Source organism: Oreochromis niloticus, unplaced genomic scaffold (assembly GCF_001858045.2).
Source record: "Oreochromis niloticus isolate F11D_XX unplaced genomic scaffold, O_niloticus_UMD_NMBU tig00001087_pilon, whole genome shotgun sequence".
In the NCBI taxonomy this organism is placed as follows: domain Eukaryota; kingdom Metazoa; phylum Chordata; class Actinopteri; order Cichliformes; family Cichlidae; genus Oreochromis; species Oreochromis niloticus.
In genome coordinates this window covers 1379-17471 of record NW_020327304.1, presented here as the reverse complement: position 1 = coordinate 17471, position 16093 = coordinate 1379, and the positions used below count along the sequence as shown (strand labels likewise).

The window sequence follows — 16093 nt, the reverse complement described above, 5'->3', positions numbered from 1 at the left end:
AGGTTTGTAATGTTTATTTGTGTAATTTTGGTATTGGATCTGTTTTAAATGCTGCACATACAGTACAATACTTGTTGCTCATACACAACAGGTTTTAAAGTTCATTTCCTTCACTGGGCCCAATCTGGCAACCCTGTCTCAAAGGAGGAGTCTCGAGGAAGGTATTTGTCAGACACAGTCAGTCCCATCAGACCTGTCGAGAAAGCAGGACGCAGGATTTCTGGTAAGTAAATAATTCTATGTAGTTGTTTATTTGTTTCAAACATGTTTAATCCACAGGTCAAATGCACAAATCTAACCTTTGTTTCAGAGACAAACAGCCAGCAATACTTGATTACCAGCACTTATTAAGCATATTTAATTTTTGTAATAATATATGATATTATTAGATCATGATAATATTGAAAGATCTAACCTGTCATAAATAAATCAATGTTTTGGACACTCAATGATTCTTGTGTCAATGCAACAAGTAAATGATCTATGAAAACTCTTTCTGCTTCCCCCCGTTTGTTACAGGAGTTGCCACAACAGGTCGGTCCACATTTTATTATTTATCAGATTTTTACACTGGTTGCCTTCCTGACTCCCTGCTTATCTGGCAAATGTGTAAAACACCACTTAAAAGAAACATTAAGTTTGACACATTTATCTATTATACAAACTGAAAAAATATGGTCTCTTCTTTTTATGTGGACTGAAAATGATTGATTTATTCCACCACAGTCCATCATGTGGCAATGCAAAGCTATTAATGTTTTAATTATGTTTTATTTGATAAATATTAGCATCAGAGACCCATGAATACTACTACTTTTTTACTTTAAAATTTATGCTTTTTTTCAATTAAAACAAGCAGTTCATCACTTCAGTCTGCTTTCGCTTCTGCATGATATCAAATACTGGATGAACACACTAGGCGTGGCTCAGGGTGATGTACCAAACCCATAATGGTGTTTCCTTTTGTTTTAATATTCATGTGACCTCAGCCCCCATGGAGAACGGAGCGGGTAGTATTCACACTAAGGAAAACTTGGCAAAATATGAGAATTGTTCATTCTAAAATTGGTGCTGCACTTTTACTGAGGTGCCCAACAAAACACCTGCCAAATATGCAAAAGTGAATCAGGTAAAGAGTTTTTATGGGTTTTCTGAATGACTGTGATGAGAGTTGATATTCATTTCCCAGCTAGTTGCTGTAGTTTGAGTGCATATCCCAGATATGAAGCATACCCGGCTGTGGAAAGCCAGTTTTTTCAAACTTGCAAAGTATGGTGTATGGTTTTTTAGGCTTTCTGGAACCAGAACCTGTTGGAGAGACTCTTGTTTGGCCTGAGAATACTTTGGGTGCCCACAGGAGGAACTGAACTAAAAGTGCTGCTTGAGAAAATGACACCTGGAATAGCCTGCTGTCACTTTGGACTAACTTTGAATAAGTAGAAGATAGTGGGTGGATGGCATACATGCCAACCCTCCCGATTTTTCCGGGAGAATCCTGAATTTCAGTGCCCCTCCCGAAAATCTCCCGGAGCCACCATTCTCCCGAAAGTTGTTCCTGATTTTCCACCCGGACAACAAAAATGAAAAACCATATCCTATAGCGCGGCCCAGCCAATTCCAGTTTCAAACAATGGCGGCAGCTACTTAGTTTTAATATTACTTTTATTACTCTTTCTGGGTCGCAAAATAAACTTTTAGCATACTTTCAGGCGAGAATGTAGCTATGGAAACTTCAAATGTCTGAGCCGGTGAGAACAGTGAACTATCGGCACATCGTCTTCAAACCCCCGCGGACTTTCGCTACTCAGGTTAAATGTGAAGTCACTTAGATAACCTAAAGATGTTATTGTTTGACTTTTGTTTGACTTTTTTCAGTGTTTTATTTGTTCCTGAGTAAATCGGTTTGGCTGAGATTAAAGTTATTAGATTTGATTAGATTAAATCAAACTTTATTATTCCATCGGAAGGGTTCATCCAGGGGTTTTCACACAGCTGAATAAACGTAAAACAGAAACTTGATTAAACAGAAGTGTGAGATGGTCGAAAATTTACGCCAGCGCCCGGTTATATTTAGCAATAGATAGCAAGGAGCAGACGGCAGAGTTTCACTCCACCGAGAGAACTCGTGACATAATTCTGAAGGCCAGACCGTCACAGACGCTCACTTCCGACCTACCCGGCTTTTGGAGGACCAAGCCCACTTAGACCACGAAGGCCGGGTCCTTGGGTGGATCCAGCCTCTGAATTTGGACAGCCCTGGCTGAGGGACAGTTATAACGGTGACATTTAACTTACTTTAAAGAAATAATTTTAAATAAATAAACACTGTAAAAATTCAAGTTTTTTGTATATGTATTTGTATACCCCCACCCCCTCCCTTTTGAATGTCTCCCTAATTCTGAGGTCTCAAGGTTGGCAAGTATGGTGGATGATTGGCTAACTGGATAAACAGTTGCTATGAGCGGTGAACCCCAGATGGACAGACATACAGAGATTTTGGAAATTATTTGTATGAAAGTGCATTTAAGTTTTGTTTCTGATTTTTATTTTTACTTTTTATTTTATACTTCTCTTTGCTATTTGATGTTTCCTTTATTTTTCAACTTGTACAGTTTTAGTTTATACCTATAATTCTACTGGTGTATCAAATACTTATTGGTTCCCACAGCTTAATTTCCTGCATATTCTTGCAGTTCAATGACAAAAATTAAGAGTGAGACGTATGCCTTTCTGGAATGACGCATGACCTGATACACACATCCTCTTTTCACAGTGAAACTATTTGGCATTCACCTTATCACACAGAATGGCACAACAAGGAAGCAAGTCAGTAAAATTCCACTGTTCAGTCTGTCTGGATCTACTGAAGGATCCAGTCACTATTCCCTGTGGACACAACTACTGTATGAGCTGTATTGAAGGACACTGGGATAAAGAGGAACCAAAAGGAGCCTACAGCTGTCCTCAGTGCAAAAAGAGTTTTATATTGAGGCCTGAGCTGGAGAAAAACACCATGTTAGCAGCGTTAGTAGAGGACTTGAAGACATCACCTGAAGATGTTTCCTGTGATGTCTGCACAGGAAAGAAGCTGAAAGCAGTGAAGTCCTGTCTGGTATGTTTGGTTTCTTACTGTGACCAACACCTCCAGCCTCACTATGAATCCTCTGCCTTTGACAAACACAAGCTGGTCAAACCTTCCAAGGGGTTGAAAAGTAACATCTGTTCAACTCACAATGAGGTGATGAAGATGTTCTGCCATACTGATCAGCAGTGTATCTGTTATGTCTGCTGCATGGACAAACATAAACACCATGTAACAGTTCCAGTTAAAGACGTAAGGGCAGACAAAGAGAAAGATCTTAAGATGAATCTGCAGGAAGTCCAGAAGAAAATTCAGACCAGAGTGGAGGAAGGTAAAGTGCTTGAGAAAGAGATGGAGGGATCAAACTGTCTGCTGATAAAACAATTGAAGACAGTGAGACCATCATCAATGAGCTGGTGAGTTTCATCAAAGAAAAAGGCTCAAATCTAGAGCAGCAGATCAAATCCCAGCAGAAAGATGAAGAGAGGCGAGTCAAAGAGCTTCAGAATAAGCTGGAGCAGGAGATCACTGAGCTGAAGAGGAAAGAAGAGGAGCTGAAGCAGCTTTCAGACACAGAGGACCACACCGAATTTCTACTCAGGTACTCCATGATGTCAAAACTCAGTGAATATACAGATTCACCAAGCTTTAAAATCTGTCAAGTTAAGTACTTTGAGGATCTGCAAACAGCACTGTTAGAAGCCAGAGAAAACCTCAAAGCATTTCTAAGTGAGGAATGGAGGAAGATCACTCTGACAGTGAGATCAGTGGATGTTTTATTGCCACAAATTGAACCAAAGACCAGAGATGAGTTTTTAAAACATGCATGTCAACTGACGATGGACCCAGACACAGTCCACAAAAAACTCTTCCTGTCTAATCAGAACAGAACTGTATCAGACAATGCACCAAAACCAAATATTTATCCTGCATATGCAAAAACGGACAGGTTTTCCATCCAGCAGCAGGTCCTGAGTAAGAGAGTCTGATTGGACCTTGTTACTGGGAAGTGGAGATGAAAGGGAGAGGTCTGTCAGTAGCTGTGACGTACAAGAATAAAGATAACCTGGATCAAAGTGATTTTGGAAGTAACAATAATTCCTGGGCATTAGAGTGTTACGGCGACTACTACAAATTCAGACACAACAAAATCAAAACTTCCCTCTCAGGCCCTCTGTCCTCCAAAGTAGGAGTGTACGTGGATCCCAGAGCAGGTATTCTTTCTTTCTACAGCGTCTCTGACACCATGGCCCTCCTCCACAGAGTCCAGACCACATTCACTGAGCCGCTCTATGCTGGACTGTGGATTTGGAAGAGTTTTTGGACTGACACCACTGCTACGTTTAATGAGATCAAATAGGCTGTTTTCATTATTTTGTGAACCCATCGTGTTTTTTTTTTCTTTCCTCACTGATCAAATGCCAATCAAACATCTTAGGCCAGGTGTCACAGAAATATGAAATATTGATTAAAATCTGATATATTTCTTTGTGCACAGGAACATGAAATCCGTAGCAGCTTGGTATGATGAGTGCCAGTGTTTGCACATGTATCATTAATCAAAATGTGAGATTTGTTTTGTACAGTTTATACTGTTGCTGTGAGGTTTTCTCTTTTACTGTATGAATCACTCATTAACTTTCTCAATCATTTTTTATTTCATCCTTTCACTATTTAAACATTGTAAGAAAATGACTGTAATGATGCGTTTGTACAGTCATAATATGAAATCAGATGTACATTCTTAAAAAAAATTCTGTTTAACAATAATTATTGAATGTTAAAAATTAACTAGTGAAGATAGTAGGTTAAAAAAGTTGACTAATATTAATAATGTCTGCAGTATATTTTGTATCAGTCCAGCTGTTACATGATGTCATTAAACTTGTTCTGAATTTGTTCACTTTTATTTGCTCCTTATCATCTTTGGAACATTTTTTATGACCACTGTGTTCTATAAACAAGAATTTCATTTATTCCAACAATTTTTTCACACCTTGAATATTTATATAATTCAGGGGAACTGCGCATAGTGAGCATCTTGGAGTATTTTGCAGGATTTTTCTCTCACAACACAAAAACTGAATACAAATGTTGAGTTTGTTTTTGTTTAATTGTACTTTTTAAGGATCCTTTTAAACAGCTGATTATATGTCGTGCCCTTTTGTACGTTCTTTTTCTTTAAAATACCAACTTAGGTTTCGAAACTGTTGAAATATATACGACAATACAGGCTTTATAATTCCCATTGTTGGGAAATTCTCATTGAAACAGTAATTAACATTCAGATGATATGAATTCAAACAGAAGTGTCAAGCAGTGCAAAAAACTGGGAATTACAGGGTATCAGGGTCAAAACGTCTACAAATAAAGACAGTTCATCACTTCTTCCCACAAAGCATCAGTTTCCTTTTTTTCAGTCTTAAGCAATAGACCCAGGAGTCTCCTGTGTTCAGCCCCCCAAGGAATTAAATTCCAGGACAGCAAGATGGTCTTTGTTTTCTCCATAATCTATCGCTTTGGTTCTCACAGCACTAAACCAAATGGGGTTTCTCAGCAGTTCTCCAGTGATGATGAACCAAAACCATCTTGCTACACATCTGTACTTTCAGAACTCTGATGTGGAAAATCAAAGATATAGTCCACCTAGCCTCATAAGATGCTTTGTCTCCTTTACTGTGTGCTTGTGGGTGATCCACTGGGCCCACACTGCCACCTCATGGTAAGTAAGAGTATTTGCTTTCTAAACCACTACGTCTCATGTCCTTCCTCAGATAAAGATGGAAATTAGTATGTTGGAGCTTGTTTAATCTGTTTCAGAAGCAATAGCAGCTCAAAGCAGACTGTGGGTTTCCTCCAGCCCTTACCAGTTTCTAGTAGGTCCTGGTTGAATATAACTGTTCTTACTGGCCTGGCCCACTCCAAAAGCAGTCATTCTGTTAGTCATGCCACCTCATTGCCGTAGAAAAGCTTCTCACAGCCTCTGAAGCAGGTTTAAGAGTAAAACATACATTTGGTTTCATGGTATTCCCAGTAAAAGAAAGAACCTCTCTGACAGAGTGCCCCTGTTGATAATACAGGTCTGTAAGGCCTTCTGCTCACCTTTAGATAAAAGCACCACTGGGAGATGAAGTCGTAGATAATCAGCTAGGTGCCATCCTTTGTGGAGGATTTAATTGTTTGTTTTTTAGTTACAAGTAAAAGATGGCCATTTAAATGTGAGACAAGCAAAATGATTATGTTACTGTCTTGAAAAAGACGACAGCTGTAAGAATACAATCACTGAATGTTCAAAATGCACTGATTGATCTCTAAAACGACACGTTAGCAGGTTTTACCATATTTAGCCATTTATTTTGACCCTATACCGATAAATACAGGAGACTAATGCTGGTTAGTAGTTTCATTTTAATGTTACATGTTCTGTCATAGACTGTCATAAAACTGTGAGATGTTCTAGACACTCTAACACCTCTGATGGGCTCACCAATAAGACAGTTGCCCGCCCTCTCAGCCTGGCCATACCAAATAAAAATCAACCACTAAGTTTGACAGGTTGCTGAATTAAGACATAAAAATCCAACTGCCCTGAAGAGGAGTAAAGAAAGAAATCAGTTTAGTCTAAATTGAGGTTTGTAATGTTTATTTGTGTAATTTTGGTATTGGATCTGTTTTAAATGCTGCACATACAGTACAATACTTGTTGCTCATACACAACAGGTTTTAAAGTTCATTTCCTTCACTGGGCCCAATCTGGCAACTTCTGCGTCTCAAAGGAGGAGTCTCGAGGAAGGTATTTGTCAGACACAGTCAGTCCCATCAGACCTGTCGAGAAAGCAGGACGCAGGATTTCTGGTAAGTAAATAATTCTATGTAGTTGTTTATTTGTTTCAAACATGTTTAATCCACAGGTCAAATGCACAAATCTAACCTTTGTTTCAGAGACAAACAGCCAGCAATACTTGATTACCAGCACTTATTAAGCATATTTAATTTTTGTAATAATATATGATATTATTAGATCATGATAATATTGAAAGATCTAACCTGTCATAAATAAATCAATGTTTTGGACACTCAATGATTCTTGTGTCAATGCAACAAGTAAATGATCTATGAAAACTCTTTCTGCTTCCCCCCGTTTGTTACAGGAGTTGCCACAACAGGTCGGTCCACATTTTATTATTTATCAGATTTTTACACTGGTTGCCTTCCTGACTCCCTGCTTATCTGGCAAATGTGTAAAACACCACTTAAAAGAAACATTAAGTTTGACACATTTATCTATTATACAAACTGAAAAAATATGGTCTCTTCTTTTTATGTGGACTGAAAATGATTGATTTATTCCACCACAGTCCATCATGTGGCAATGCAAAGCTATTAATGTTTTAATTATGTTTTATTTGATAAATATTAGCATCAGAGACCCATGAATACTACTACTTTTTTACTTTAAAATTTATGCTTTTTTTCAATTAAAACAAGCAGTTCATCACTTCAGTCTGCTTTCGCTTCTGCATGATATCAAATACTGGATGAACACACTAGGCGTGGCTCAGGGTGATGTACCAAACCCATAATGGTGTTTCCTTTTGTTTTAATATTCATGTGACCTCAGCCCCCATGGAGAACGGAGCGGGTAGTATTCACACTAAGGAAAACTTGGCAAAATATGAGAATTGTTCATTCTAAAATTGGTGCTGCACTTTTACTGAGGTGCCCAACAAAACACCTGCCAAATATGCAAAAGTGAATCAGGTAAAGAGTTTTTATGGGTTTTCTGAATGACTGTGATGAGAGTTGATATTCATTTCCCAGCTAGTTGCTGTAGTTTGAGTGCATATCCCAGATATGAAGCATACCCGGCTGTGGAAAGCCAGTTTTTTCAAACTTGCAAAGTATGGTGTATGGTTTTTAGGCTTTCTGGAACCAGAACCTGTTGGAGAGACTCTTGTTTGGCCTGAGAATACTTTGGGTGCCCACAGGAGGAACTGAACTAAAAGTGCTGCTTGAGAAAATGACACCTGGAATAGCCTGCTGTCACTTTGGACTAACTTTGAATAAGTAGAAGATAGTGGGTGGATGGCATACATGCCAACCCTCCCGATTTTTCCGGGAGAATCCTGAATTTCAGTGCCCCTCCCGAAAATCTCCCGGAGCCACCATTCTCCCGAAAGTTGTTCTGATTTTCCACCCGGACAACAAAAATGAAAAACCATATCCTATAGCGCGGCCCAGCCAATTCCAGTTTCAAACAATGGCGGCAGCTACTTAGTTTTAATATTACTTTTATTACTCTTTCTGGGTCGCAAAATAAACTTTTAGCATACTTTCAGGCGAGAATGTAGCTATGGAAACTTCAAATGTCTGAGCCGGCGAGAACAGTGAACTATCGGCACATCGTCTTCAAACCCCCGCGGACTTTCGCTACTCAGGTTAAATGTGAAGTCACTTAGATAACCTAAAGATGTTGATTGTTTGACTTTTTTCAGTGTTTTATTTGTTCCTGAGTAAATCGGTTTGGCTGAGATTAAAGTTATTAGATTTGATTAGATTAAATCAAACTTTATTATTCCATCGGAAGGGTTCATCCAGGGGTTTTCACACAGCTGAATAAACGTAAAACAGAAACTTGATTAACAGAAGTGTGAGATGGTCGAAAATTTACGCCAGCGCCCGGTTATATTTAGCAATAGATAGCAAGGAGCAGACGGCAGAGTTTCACTCCACCGAGAGAACTCGTGACATAATTCTGAAGGCCAGACCGTCACAGACGCTCACTTCCGACCTACCCGGCTTTTGGAGGACCAAGCCCACTTAGACCACGAAGGCCGGGTCCTTGGGTGGATCCAGCCTCTGAATTTGGACAGCCCTGGCTGAGGGACAGTTATAACGGTGACATTTAACTTACTTTAAAGAAATAATTTTAAATAAATAAACACTGTAAAAATTCAAGTTTTTGTATATGTATTTGTATACCCCCCACCCCTCCCTTTTGAATGTCTCCCTAATTCTGAGGTCTCAAGGTTGGCAAGTATGGTGGATGATTGGCTAACTGGATAAACAGTTGCTATGAGCGGTGAACCCCAGATGGACAGACATACAGAGATTTTGGAAATTATTTGTATGAAAGTGCATTTAAGTTTTGTTTCTGATTTTTATTTTTACTTTTATTTTATACTTCTCTTTGCTATTTGATGTTTCCTTTATTTTTCAACTTGTACAGTTTTAGTTTATACCTATAATTCTACTGGTGTATCAAATACTTATTGGTTCCCACAGCTTAATTTCCTGCATATTCTTGCAGTTCAATGACAAAAATTAAGAGTGAGACGTATGCCTTTCTGGAATGACGCATGACCTGATACACACATCCTCTTTTCACAGTGAAACTATTTGGCATTCACCTTATCACACAGAATGGCACAACAAGGAAGCAAGTCAGTAAAATTCCACTGTTCAGTCTGTCTGGATCTACTGAAGGATCCAGTCACTATTCCCTGTGGACACAACTACTGTATGAGCTGTATTGAAGGACACTGGGATAAAGAGGAACCAAAAGGAGCCTACAGCTGTCCTCAGTGCAAAAAGAGTTTTATATTGAGGCCTGAGCTGGAGAAAACACCATGTTAGCAGCGTTAGTAGAGGACTTGAAGACATCACCTGAAGATGTTTCCTGTGATGTCTGCACAGGAAAGAAGCTGAAAGCAGTGAAGTCCTGTCTGGTATGTTTGGTTTCTTACTGTGACCAACACCTCCAGCCTCACTATGAATCCTCTGCCTTTGACAAACACAAGCTGGTCAAACCTTCCAAGGGGTTGAAAAGTAACATCTGTTCAACTCACAATGAGGTGATGAAGATGTTCTGCCATACTGATCAGCAGTGTATCTGTTATGTCTGCTGCATGGACAAACATAAACCATGTAACAGTTCCAGTTAAAGACGTAAGGGCAGACAAAGAGAAAGATCTTAAGATGAATCTGCAGGAAGTCCAGAAGAAAATTCAGACCAGAGTGGAGGAAGGTAAAGTGCTTGAGAAAGAGATGGGGGATCAAACTGTCTGCTGATAAAACAATTGAAGACAGTGAGACCATCATCAATGAGCTGGTGAGTTTCATCAAAGAAAAAGGCTCAAATCTAGAGCAGCAGATCAAATCCCAGCAGAAAGATGAAGAGAGGCGAGTCAAAGAGCTTCAGAATAAGCTGGAGCAGGAGATCACTGAGCTGAAGAGGAAAGAAGAGGAGCTGAAGCAGCTTTCAGACACAGAGGACCACACCGAATTTCTACTCAGGTACTCCATGATGTCAAAACTCAGTGAATATACAGATTCACCAAGCTTTAAAATCTGTCAAGTTAGTACTTTGAGGATCTGCAAACAGCACTGTTAGAAGCCAGAGAAAACCTCAAAGCATTTCTAAGTGAGGAATGGAGGAAGATCACTCTGACAGTGAGATCAGTGGATGTTTTATTGCCACAAATTGAACCAAAGACCAGAGATGAGTTTTTAAAACATGCATGTCAACTGACGATGGACCCAGACACAGTCCACAAAAAACTCTTCCTGTCTAATCAGAACAGAACTGTATCAGACAATGCACCAAAACCAAATATTTATCCTGCATATGCAAAAACGGACAGGTTTTCCATCCAGCAGCAGGTCCTGAGTAAGAGAGTCTGATTGGACCTTGTTACTGGGAAGTGGAGATGAAAGGGAGAGGTCTGTCAGTAGCTGTGACGTACAAGAATAAAGATAACCTGGATCAAAGTGATTTTGGAAGTAACAATAATTCCTGGGCATTAGAGTGTTACGGCGACTACTACAAATTCAGACACAACAAAATCAAACTTCCCTCTCAGGCCCTCTGTCCTCCAAAGTAGGAGTGTACGTGGATCCCAGAGCAGGTATTCTTCTTTCTACAGCGTCTCTGACACCATGGCCCTCCTCCACAGAGTCCAGACACATTCACTGAGCCGCTCTATGCTGGACTGTGGATTTGGAAGAGTTTTTGGACTGACCACTGCTACGTTTAATGAGATCAAATAGGCTGTTTTCATTATTTTGTGAACCCATCGTGTTTTTTTTTCTTTCCTCACTGATCAAATGCCAATCAAACATCTTAGGCCAGGTGTCACAGAGAAATATGAAATATTGATTAAAATCTGATATTTCTTTGTGCACAGGAACATGAATCCGTAGCAGCTTGGTATGATGAGTGCCAGTGTTTGCACATGTCATTAATCAAAATGTGAGATTTGTTTGTACAGTTTATACTGTTGCTGTGAGGTTTTCTCTTTTACTGTATGAATCACTCATTAACTTCTCAATCATTTTTATTTCATCCTTTCACTATTTAAACATTGTAAGAAAATGACTGTAATGATGCGTTTGTACAGTCATAATATGAAATCAGATGTACATTCTTAAAAAAAAATTCTGTTTAACAATAATTATTGAATGTTAAAAATTAACTAGTGAAGATAGTAGGTTAAAAAGTTGACTATATTAATAATGTCTGCAGTATATTTTGTATCAGTCCAGCTGTTACATGATGTCATTAAACTTGTTCTGAATTTGTTCACTTTTTTTGCTCCTTATCATCTTTGGAACATTTTTTATGACCACTGTGTTCTATAAACAAGAATTTCATTATTCCAACAATTTTTTCACACCTTGAATATTTATATAATTCAGGGGAACTGCGCATAGTGAGCATCTTGGAGTATTTTGCAGGATTTTTCTCTCACAACACAAAAACTGAATACAAATGTTGAGTTTTTTTGTTTAATTGTACTTTTTAAGGATCCTTTTAAACAGCTGATTATATGTCGTGCCCTTTTGTACGTTTTTTTCTTATAAATACAACTTAGGTTTCGAAACTGTTGAAATATATACGACAATACAGGCTTTATAATTCCCATTGTTGGGAAATTCTCATTGAAACAGTAATTAACATTCAGATGATATGAATTCAAACAGAAGTGTCAAGCAGTGCAAAAAACTGGGAATTACAGGTATCAGGGTCAAAACGTCTACAAATAAAGACAGTTCATCACTTCTTCCACAAAGCATCAGTTTCCTTTTTTTCAGTCTTAAGCAATAGACCCAGGAGTCTCCTGTGTTCAGCCCCCCAAGGAATTAAATTCCAGGACAGCAAGATGGTCTTTGTTTTCTCCATAATCTATCGCTTTGGTTCTCACAGCACTAAACCAAATGGGGTTTCTCAGCAGTTCTCCAGTGATGATGAACCAAAACCATCTTGCTACACATCTGTACTTTCAGAACTCTGATGTGGAAAATCAAAGATATAGTCCACCTAGCCTCATAAGATGCTTTGTCTCCTTTACTGTGTGCTTGTGGGTGATCCACTGGGCCCACACTGCCACCTCATGGTAAGTAAGAGTATTTGCTTTCTAAACCACTACGTCTCATGTCCTTCCTCAGATAAAGATGGAAATTAGTATGTTGGAGCTTGTTTAATCTGTTTCAGAAGCAATAGCAGCTCAAAGCAGACTGTGGGTTTCCTCCAGCCCTTACCAGTTTCTAGTAGTCCTGGTTGAATATAACTGTTCTTACTGGCCTGGCCCACTCCAAAAGCAGTCATTCTGTTAGTCATGCCACCTATTGCCGTAGAAAAGCTTCTCACAGCCTCTGAAGCAGGTTTAAGAGTAAAACATACATTTGGTTTCATGGTATTCCAGTAAAAGAAAGAACTCTCTGACAGAGTGCCCCTGTTGATAATACAGGTCTGTAAGGCCTTCTGCTCACCTTTAGATAAAAGCACCACTGGGAGATGAAGTCGTAGATAATCAGCTAGGTGCCATCCTTTGTGGAGGATTTAATTGTTTGTTTTTAGTTACAAGTAAAAGATGGCCATTTAAATGTGAGACAAGCAATGATATGTTACTGTCTTGAAAAAGACGACAGCTGTAAGATACAATCACTGAATGTTCAAAATGCACTGATTGATCTCTAAAACGACACGTTAGCAGGTTTTACCATATTTAGCCATTTATTTTGACCCTATACCGATAAATACAGGAGACTAATGCTGGTTAGTAGTTTCATTTTAATGTTACATGTTCTGTCATAGACTGTCATAAACTGTGAGATGTTCTAGACACTCTAACACCTCTGATGGGCTCCAATAAGACAGTTGCCCGCCCTCTCAGCCTGGCCATACCAAATAAAAATCAACCACTAAGTTTGACAGGTTGCTGAATTAAGAATCCAACAATGCCCTGAAGAGGAGTAAAGAAAGAAATCAGTTTAGTCTAAATTGAGGTTTGTAATGTTTATTTGTGTAATTTGGTATTGGATCTGTTTTAAATGCTGCACATACAGTACAATACTTGTTGCTCATACACAACAGGTTTTAAAGTTCATTTCCTTCACTGGCCCAATCTGGCAACTTCTGCGTCTCAAAGGAGGAGTCTCGAGAAGGTATTTGTCAGACACAGTCAGTCCATCAGACCTGTCGAGCAGGACGCAGGATTTCTGGTAAGTAAATATTCTATGTAGTTGTTTATTTGTTTCAAACATGTTTAATCCACAGGTCAAATGCACAAATCTAACCTTTGTTTCAGAGACAAACAGCCAGCAATACTTGATTACCAGCACTTATTAAGCATTTAATTTTTGTAATAATATATGATATTATTAGATCATGATAATATTGAAAGATCTAACCTGTCATAAATAAATCAATGTTTTGGACACTCAATGATTCTTGTGTCAATGCAACAAGTAAATGATCTATGAAAACTCTTTCTGCTTCCCCCCGTTTGTTACAGGAGTTGCCACAACAGGTCGGTCCACATTTTTTATTTATCAGATTTTTACACTGGTTGCCTTCCTGACTCCCTGCTTATCTGGCAAATGTGTAAAACACCACTTAAAAGAAACATTAAGTTTGACACATTTATCTATTATACAAACTGAAAAAATATGGTCTCTCTTTTTATGTGACTGAAAATGATTGATTTATTCCACCACAGTCATCATGTGGCAATGCAAAGCTATTAATGTTTTAATTATGTTTTATTTGATAAATATTAGCATCAGAGACCCATGAATATACTACTTTTTTACTTTAAAATTTATGCTTTTTTTCAATTAAAACAAGCAGTCATCACTTCAGTCTGCTTTCGCTTCTGCATAATATCAAAACTGGATGAACACACTAGGCGTGGCTCAGGGTGATGTACCAAACCCATAATGGTGTTTCCTTTTGTTTTAATATTCATGTGACCTCACCCCATGGAGAACGGAGCGGGTAGTATTCACACTAAGGAAAACTTGGCAAAATATGAGAATTGTTCATTCTAAATTGGTGCTGCACTTTTACTGAGGTGCCCAACAAACACCTGCCAAATATGCAAAAGTGAATCAGGTAAGAGTTTTATGGTTTTCTGAATGACTGTGATGAGAGTTGATATTCATTTCCCAGCTAGTTGCTGTAGTTTGAGTGCATATCCCAGATATAGCATACCCGGCTGTGGAAAGCCAGTTTTTTCAAAAAAGCATAAATGGTGTATGGTTTTTTAGGCTTTCTGGAACCAGAACCTGTTGGAGAGACTCTTGTTTGGCCTGAGAATACTTTGGGTGCCCACAGGAGGAACTGAACTAAAAGTGCTGCTTGAGAAAATGACACCTGGAATAGCCTGCTGTCACTTTGGACTAACTTGAATAAGTAGAGATAGTGGGTGGATGGCATACATGCCAACCCTCCCGATTTTTCCGGAGAATCCTGAATTTCAGTGCCCTCCCGAAATCTCCCGAGCCACCATTCTCCCGAAAGTTGTTCTGATTTTCCACCCGGACAACAAAAATGAAAAACCATATCCTATAGCGCGGCCCAGCCAATTCCAGTTTCAAACAATGGCGCAGCTACTTAGTTTTAATATTACTTTTTTACTCTTTCTGGTCGCAAAATAAACTTTTAGCATACTTTCAGGCGAGAATGTAGCTATGGAAACTCAAATGTCTGAGCCGGCGAGAACAGTGAACTATCGGCACATCGTCTTCAAACCCGCGGACTTTCGCTACTCAGGTTAAATGTGAAGTCACTTAGATAACCTAAAGATGTTATTGTTTGACTTTTTCAGTGTTTTATTTGTTCCTGAGTAAATCGGTTTGGCTGAGATTAAAGTTATTAGATTTGATTAGATTAAATCAACTTTATTATTCCATCGGAAGGGTTCATCCAGGGTTTTCACACAGCTGAATAAACGTAAAACAGAAACTTGATTAAACAGAAGTGTGAGATGGTCGAAAATTTACGCCAGCGCCCGGTTATATTTAGCAATAGATAGCAAGGAGCAGACGGCAGAGTTTCACTCCACCGAGAGAACTCGTGACATAATTCTGAAGGCCAGACCGTCACAGACGCTCACTTCCGACCTACCCGGCTTTTGGAGGACCAAGCCCACTTAGACACGAAGGCCGGGTCCTTGGGTGGATCCAGCCTCTGAATTTGGACAGCCCTGCTGAGGGACAGTTATAACGTGACATTTAACTTACTTTAAAGAAATATTTTAAATAAATAAACACTGTAAAAATTCAAGTTTTTTGTATATGTATTGTTACCCCCCCTCCCTTTTGAATGTCTCCTAATTCTGAGGTCTCAAGGTTGGAAGTATGGTGGATGATTGGCTAACTGGATAAACAGTTGCTATGAGCGGTGAACCCAGATGGACAGACATACAGAGATTTTGGAAATTATTGTATGAAAGTGCATTTAAGTTTGTTTCTGATTTTTTTACTTTTATTTTATACTTCTCTTTGCTTTGATGTTTCCTTTATTTTTCAACTTGTACAGTTTTAGTTTATACCTATAATTCTACTGGTGTATCAAATACTTATTGGTTCCCACAGCTTAATTTCCTGCATATTCTTGCAGTTCAATGACAAAAATTAAGAGTGAGACGTATGCCTTTCTGGAATGACGCATGACCTGATACACACATCCTCTTTTCACAGTGAAACTATTTGCATTCACCTTATCAC

The 16093-nt window shown here is 38.8% G+C and overlaps 3 long non-coding RNA genes across 3 annotated transcripts; all 3 read left to right on the top strand.

Annotated features, from left to right (window-relative positions):
• Positions 1-144: 144 nt before the first annotated feature.
• Positions 145-3436, top strand: LOC109198882 (uncharacterized). Its single transcript, XR_002059431.2, has 3 exons — positions 145-223; positions 520-534; positions 2774-3436. It is a non-coding gene; the product is annotated as an uncharacterized LOC109198882 (long non-coding RNA).
• A 3421-nt stretch (positions 3437-6857) lies between these two features.
• LOC109198883 (uncharacterized) lies at positions 6858-9699 on the top strand. Its single transcript, XR_002059432.1, has 3 exons — positions 6858-6937; positions 7234-7248; positions 9473-9699. It is a non-coding gene; the product is annotated as an uncharacterized LOC109198883 (long non-coding RNA).
• Positions 9700-13566: 3867 nt separating this feature from the next.
• LOC109198881 (uncharacterized) lies at positions 13567-15515 on the top strand. The gene is made up of 3 exons (XR_002059430.1): positions 13567-13585; positions 13879-13893; positions 15390-15515. It is a non-coding gene; the product is annotated as an uncharacterized LOC109198881 (long non-coding RNA).
• Positions 15516-16093: the final 578 nt, after the last annotated feature.